Genomic DNA, 6,899 nt, shown 5'->3' with positions numbered 1-6,899 from the left:
AATCTTTAAAAATCTTCTCAATAGGGGATCAAAGTTTTACATACAAATATATAGGGAAAATGTTTTAAAATCTTCTTCTCAAGAACCACTGAGGCAGAAAAGCTGAGATTTACAGGAAAGCTTTATAACATATTTCAGATTCATGTTTTTTAAAATCATGGACTCGGGGTAGGATGGGGTCACAAGGGCGGATCAAAGTTTTACATACAAATATATAGCAAAAACCTGACATAGTGCAGATTCAAGTTTGTAGAAATCATGCCCCCCCCCCCTTGGGTTAGGATGGGGCGATAATAGGGAATCAATCTTTATATACAAATATGTAGGGAAAATAATTTAAAACCTTTTGAAAAATCACTGGGCCAGAAAAGTTTACATTCACATGAAAGCTTCCTGACGTAGTCCAGATTCAATTTTGAAAAAATCATGGTCCCCGGAGTAGGTTGGGATCACAATAGGGATCAAAGTTTTACATGCGAATATATAGGGAAAATCTTTGAATATGAACCAAGGTGACTCAGGTGAGCGATGTGGTCCATGGACCTCTTGTTTGAATTTCGATATCAGAGGTCAGAGTTCAAGGTCACCACACATAGCAGACTACTGTAAACTGATTGTTGAGCGGTGATTTCTGCCTATTCATGTAGATACATACTAGTATTAGGATGCCGATGGTGCGAATGTTTTCGTAAGCGATCTTTGTATCGTATGCAGAGCATGAAGAATTTATTAATAATCTACACTGCGTTGGATCTGCCTTTGGGCAAAATTGCATGTTTTATGTATCTTTAAAAAACATTTGCTCTACAGATATGTGGATATTGTTGGCTTTACAAGATATACAGTTTCTAATAAAGCTTTAGACGTACTGCATATCAATGATACTTATTATATCATACCGAATTGTATTCATATAATATGGTACTTTATAATTCTTATATGATTAAAAATACTAAGCATTTAGAGATAGAATAAGATGTTGCACGTGCTCGGTCTGCTTTCTCATACACCGACTCAATCAAGCAATGGTTGATGCTAACCGATGGACTACCTAAAGTATATAAGTCAACCGGGGGCTTGAGATGTTTGCTCATACTACCTTTTTTATTAGTACCGTTATACAATCTGTTTCGTTTCGTTAAATTTCGATTTGATTTCGCTTCGGTAGGTTTCGTTTCAGGTAACATTTTACAGGTACCCGGTGTTTCAGTGCTTGGAGCAGACGGTGTAGTGGACGCGTAGGGAAAGAAATTCGGGAAATGACAGACTCGGGTTTAATGATAACAACTACTTTACTGAAACGATGACATGTTAGTTCGACTACGCATTGCCCGATAATGCGAAAGAACGATCGTTCTTGGGTTCTTGCATGGGGACTCGTAGCAGAACAAAGAAACCGCTTTAAAGGACTTGATATCATACATGACGTTTTGTGAAGCGAGGCATACTGGTTCTGATTCCTAATGACGTAGACGGAGTGGTTCTTATAAAACTCAATATTCCTAATCAGTAAATCAAAACAATGGTTTTCATAAGAGGATCTTGTAAACCAAGGTATAGCGATTCTGATGATGGGACATATTCATGATCTTGTATGCCAAAACGGAATGGTGCAATTGATAAGACTTTACACAGGTTTGCCTCGATATGCATGCATGAAAAAGAGTGATCAATCTCATAAACCCCATCAAGAATATATAACTGAGGGTAGGGCAAACACGGACCCTTGGGCACAGCAGAGGTGGGGTCAGGTACCAATCACCCCATGTTGACTGGTCACACACACTGTGATCCCTAAATCCTAATCCGGTAAACGGAGCAACCCGTAGTCAAAAGTATGTAAAGAACGGCCTAGCAATTTGTATGAAACTCGCCTGACAGCATTCGATCTAATGACAGGTTGTATTTGCAAATTAGATCATTATAACAACCATAGAAGTTGTGAAATAGTAGCCTGTCTTGGTTTTAAAATTGATCATACGCAGAACATACTCTCGTGTATCGAATCAGGTGAGAGACGTGAACATCATACGCAGGTAATGATGGAATGATGCTACATAATTATGAGATATGAAGTTGAGTCGTTGGTTTGTCGTTAACGTCCATTGTCAATAAAATATCCAAATATGAAGCAGATGTGAAAGACTGTTGTGCTTTGTATTTCGAGTTCACTGGGATTAATAAATTAAATTGAATATTGTTGATAATAAAATGTTGATGTATCTAAATGTCGATTTGAGGGCCACAGCAAGATATGTTTTTTTTTTTTTCTTCTCATGTAGCCTTTTGAATACATTTTGCTTGATAAGAATACAAAACAGGTCATCTTATAGAGGAGTACAATTAGTGCCCATGCAAATTCCAATAACCCTAAAAGTGATTTGTTATGTTGCTCTTTATGTCACATTGTTTTGAACTGATCATTTTAATAGCTTGTACATTGTATTTTTGTTGTTTCTCCATCAAGTCTGTTTTTCGGGGTTTTGTCTTAATCTTCTTTTAAAATAAAACTGGCTTCATTTGCACTATTGCTCTGACCCAGTTTCCAACTCTCTGCAAATATTGTATGAAAATATTTGTGATCTTTTCATAAACAGAAAGCTAACTGTGAACAGGCTCTTTGCTAATGCTGAAGCTTCCAACCAGTAAAACAGAGCTCATATTCACAGGAAGTACGGCGACTTTAAACACCTTCTAAGGAGACAAATAATACTCGAATTATTTTCTTCAGATGTCAGTGGAGGGCAAGCCGGTCTCCTTTTTCGACATGAGTTGGCGAACACACACTGTTAACCAATCCTTTGGTTAAAGAAAGAGGGCCTTGGTCAAGCACGTCGAATCGGGGGGTTGGGGGGGGGGGAGGTTAGGACACCATTTATTTGGCGTTATTCTCATATGCAAATAAAGATCTACTAGCGGCAAAAAGGAACTGTGCATTATTTAATATATGAGCCGTTCCTAGCAAAACAGACCCTTATCTCATCCAACAATGTTTTTCAAAAACGTCATAATGAAAAAACATGACATCATTTTTGCATACTTGTAAAGAAAAAGGTCATGATTACCGATCATGAGTTTGTTGTCGCTTTTGATTGACTGCAATATTTCAACAACAATTAATATCGCTTTCATATTTTGAGGGATTGTTGTCTATAGTTCACACTTTAGCACGAAAATAATTAAGGGCCCTTTTTGCTAGAAACGGCTCATATGAAAAAATAATATAAAAAATAACAATGAACAAATTTTATTTTTTGTAATACTGTTAACAAATGTATTCGTTATAACCACAGGCAATTGCATCGCTTGGGGTCGAATTTACTATACTCTTTATATAGTAAATTCAACCCCAAGCGATGCAATTGCCTATGGTTACAACATTTCATAATCCATTAATGTTAGCGTCGAATAACGTCAATTTCAGCACACTCAAAAGACACTGGTATTCGAAGTTGAATTAACAAAGTTAATAACGCGTGTGACCACCGTTTCCATTCACGCATGCTTGACAACGGCGCCTCATTGATGCCACTAAAGTGTTCAGAAATGTTTGAGTGATATTGTTGCAGATGTTGGTTAAAGATTGTCATAAATCAGCTAATGTCACTGGCTGATTTGGTAAACGGCGTAGACGTCGTTCCATTTCATCCCAGACGTGCTCGGTCGGCGATCACGTGCAGCACGTGGCCTTGCGTTGTCTTGCTGCTGAGTGATGTGATTTTGCTGTCTCTGTATGAAGGGTATCACATGGCGCTGAATAATTTCGTCTCGATAGTGTACGCCGGTGAGATTTCCTTTGACAATTTGTAGAGGGGTCCATTCACGTGCTGTTATTCCACCCCACACCATAACGCTACCTCCACCGAATTGCCGACGTTGCACAAAACAAGCGTCCTGGTACCGTTCCCCGACGATACACTCTACAACTGCCGTCACTGCTATCCAAATGAAATCTGGATTCATTAGTGAACAGAATATTGGCCCACTCCTGTATTCTGAATCGCAGATGTCGTCTGCACCACGCAAGTCTAGCGATAGATTGACATTGAAGCAGTATTGGGCGAACCGCTGGGCGTCTGAATAGTTCAAGAGATATTTATAAAGATTTTCCCCATATATCTGCATACAACACTTTGACCCCCTATTATGCTATTCATAACTTCAAATTAGATTATCATTCACTACTATTAAAAGTAGTAAGAGGGTAAACAACGAATATATACTAGCGGAAAAGAGAAACTGTGCATTATAAAAATTAGAATACTTTTTCTATATTTATTGTTTATATTTATGAAATCTAAACAATCGATAAAGGTCATGTTTTTTTTAACAATATCGGATAGTACCCGACTCAGATGCACGGATTTTTTAATGGTTAGTGAACACATGTTGTTTAATGAAGTGTTCGTACGCACGAGTTTTACTGGCCAATACTGTTTGGAGTAAGAAGTGTAAAAGGTTTGTTTGGACACTCAAGACCTTATCATTTCGTAAAACTTGACCTTGTGACCTTGACCTGGAAGTTTAATATACTTTTAATAAAAATGTTACCTATTTGATATCTCCTGAACTATTTAAGATGGAGCTTTCATATCCTGTATATAAATTTCCTATGATAAGGTCTTCATACCATAGCATGATGAATGACCTTGTGACCTTGGTATTATCCAGAACAGTCAAATCATATAATTCATATTGGTGTGGATGCATCTCTGTGTTATGTAAATTCATGTTCAGTTATGTTGTGACCCTTGTGCTAAGTTGGGTCCACAATAAGGGGTCAAATATTTCATGGGAAGAAAGATTGATAAAAAAAAAATCGTTTAAAAATCACAACAGCTGAACAATGGCAGGATCAATGCGACTCACGTGAGCGATGTGGTCCATGGGCCTCTTGTTTGTTGTTGCGGTTCAAGATATCCCCCTTGAAAAACGATGCTACGTGTCTGTTAGCTGTGATACAGAACACCCCATCCTGGTCAATATCAACACAATTCTCAGGGGAAAACAATGAAACACAAAAATCCATTAAAACAAAATGTGGTGGGGTGGACGGTAAGTGGTTGAAGTGGGAGACACTTGTATAATGATACAGAGTTTGATGAGAAATAGACATACCATATGGTGAAACTAGACAAACAACGAATTACATTATAAATACATCACCTAATTATGAACATTTGAAATACAATTATTTAATGATCTGTATATTGCAACAAGACTTTTGAATTTTAGTTCACTTGTAGGATTTTCAAGTACTTCTCTGGCGTCAGTACACAGGTGTGTAGATCACACACACACACACACACACACACACACACACACACACACATACTGGTTTTTATGGCATAGAGAGGTACCTTGTTCCATACCCACGTCCTGAGGTCTACCTTTATTTGACGAATTATTTGAATCATAAATGCAGCAGACAACAAAGTTTGGTATATTTAACACAAAAATCAATCGTATGACTTGATATTTTGCATTTTAAGTTATGCGTATACTACATACAACGCGAGGTGCATACCTCAGAATGTGCCACACAGACCACACACACATCAGGCAAGTCATTTAGAGGTACCATCCCACATATTGTTTTATAGGTATTTCTTACAAACACACTGATGTCTACCTTAATATATTAATAAAGTTAACAAGTTTACAAGTTTATTAAATCAATTACAAGTTAAACAAAGCTTACAAGCATGTACTATTTTTAAAAGAAAGTTGGAAAAGAAACAATACTGTACATTGTTGAGAAAAATACAATCAATACAACTATTGAAAAGCCCAAATGAAAAAAAAAATTGTATGGTTCTGGATACATGCCCCCCCCCCCCCCCCCCCCCCCCCACCAAAAAAATAGGGTCGGTTGCCTGGGATTTTTAACATTTTAATTTATCTTTTATTTTTGAATTTGGTGGTCTCGTTTGGAATGTGGTTATAGCCCGTACTACTCATTCCTTTGAATGATAAAAAATTAAAATTAAGCAGGTCTGATAAAAATGTTAATGGAAATAAAATACTTTATCAGAAAAGTTAATTTACCCATTTCTTTTATTTTTGGCAGTCCACTATAAAGTGCTTGGGTGGGGGGAAAAATAGGTTCGGTCGGGCACCGGAACCATACATATTTTTTATTTGGCCTAATTGATTTAGACATACTTTTGTCACATACATACCAACATTATCAACATTGGCAAATATAACAATTATGAACTAAACATTGGCATTTCAACAAATTATTTTGACAAAACCTTCTTTTTGCTAATTTAAACATTATGCACAGTATTTTTTTTGTTTTATTAAATGCATATTTTTGTGCACAAATTATTTAACTTATAAATCTTTGTTTAAAGGTAATACTATCTATAAAAACAATCCATAAGAAAAAAAAAATAGATTAAAAAAAGTTTATTTTTCCAACATACGTATATTCTTCAAGAGCAAAACCATCTTGCACAACACCAAGCAGTATTATATTAAATTTTTAATCCCAAAAATGTTTGTTTTATATGTCAAGGGGCTTCATTGTCTCTAAGTTCCTTATAACATTTAAATTGTGAAGTTCTACAATCTTCTGGAAAAGATCAAGTTATATATGCATAATTATAGAAATTTATTCCAACACATATATTATAAGAGTGAATAAAGCAACATAAAACATTTAATTAAGAAACAAATTTTTGTACATGTCACAATGCCTTAACTATAAAGAAAAATATACTAACTATTGTGCAAGTATAATCTATTTATATAGAAATTGTTCAAAAGTTTCCAAGGAACTTATCAGTTAATAATCATTAAAACATGAGAATGGAGAAAGAAGTGTTCCCCAGGGTAACATAGTCTATATGAAGAAATGCCCGGTACTATGTAACATTAAAAATAACATAAGG

This window comes from Ostrea edulis, chromosome 7 (genome assembly GCF_947568905.1).
Source record: "Ostrea edulis chromosome 7, xbOstEdul1.1, whole genome shotgun sequence".
Lineage (NCBI taxonomy): Eukaryota > Metazoa > Mollusca > Bivalvia > Ostreida > Ostreidae > Ostrea > Ostrea edulis.
This window is presented reverse-complemented; position numbering follows the sequence as displayed.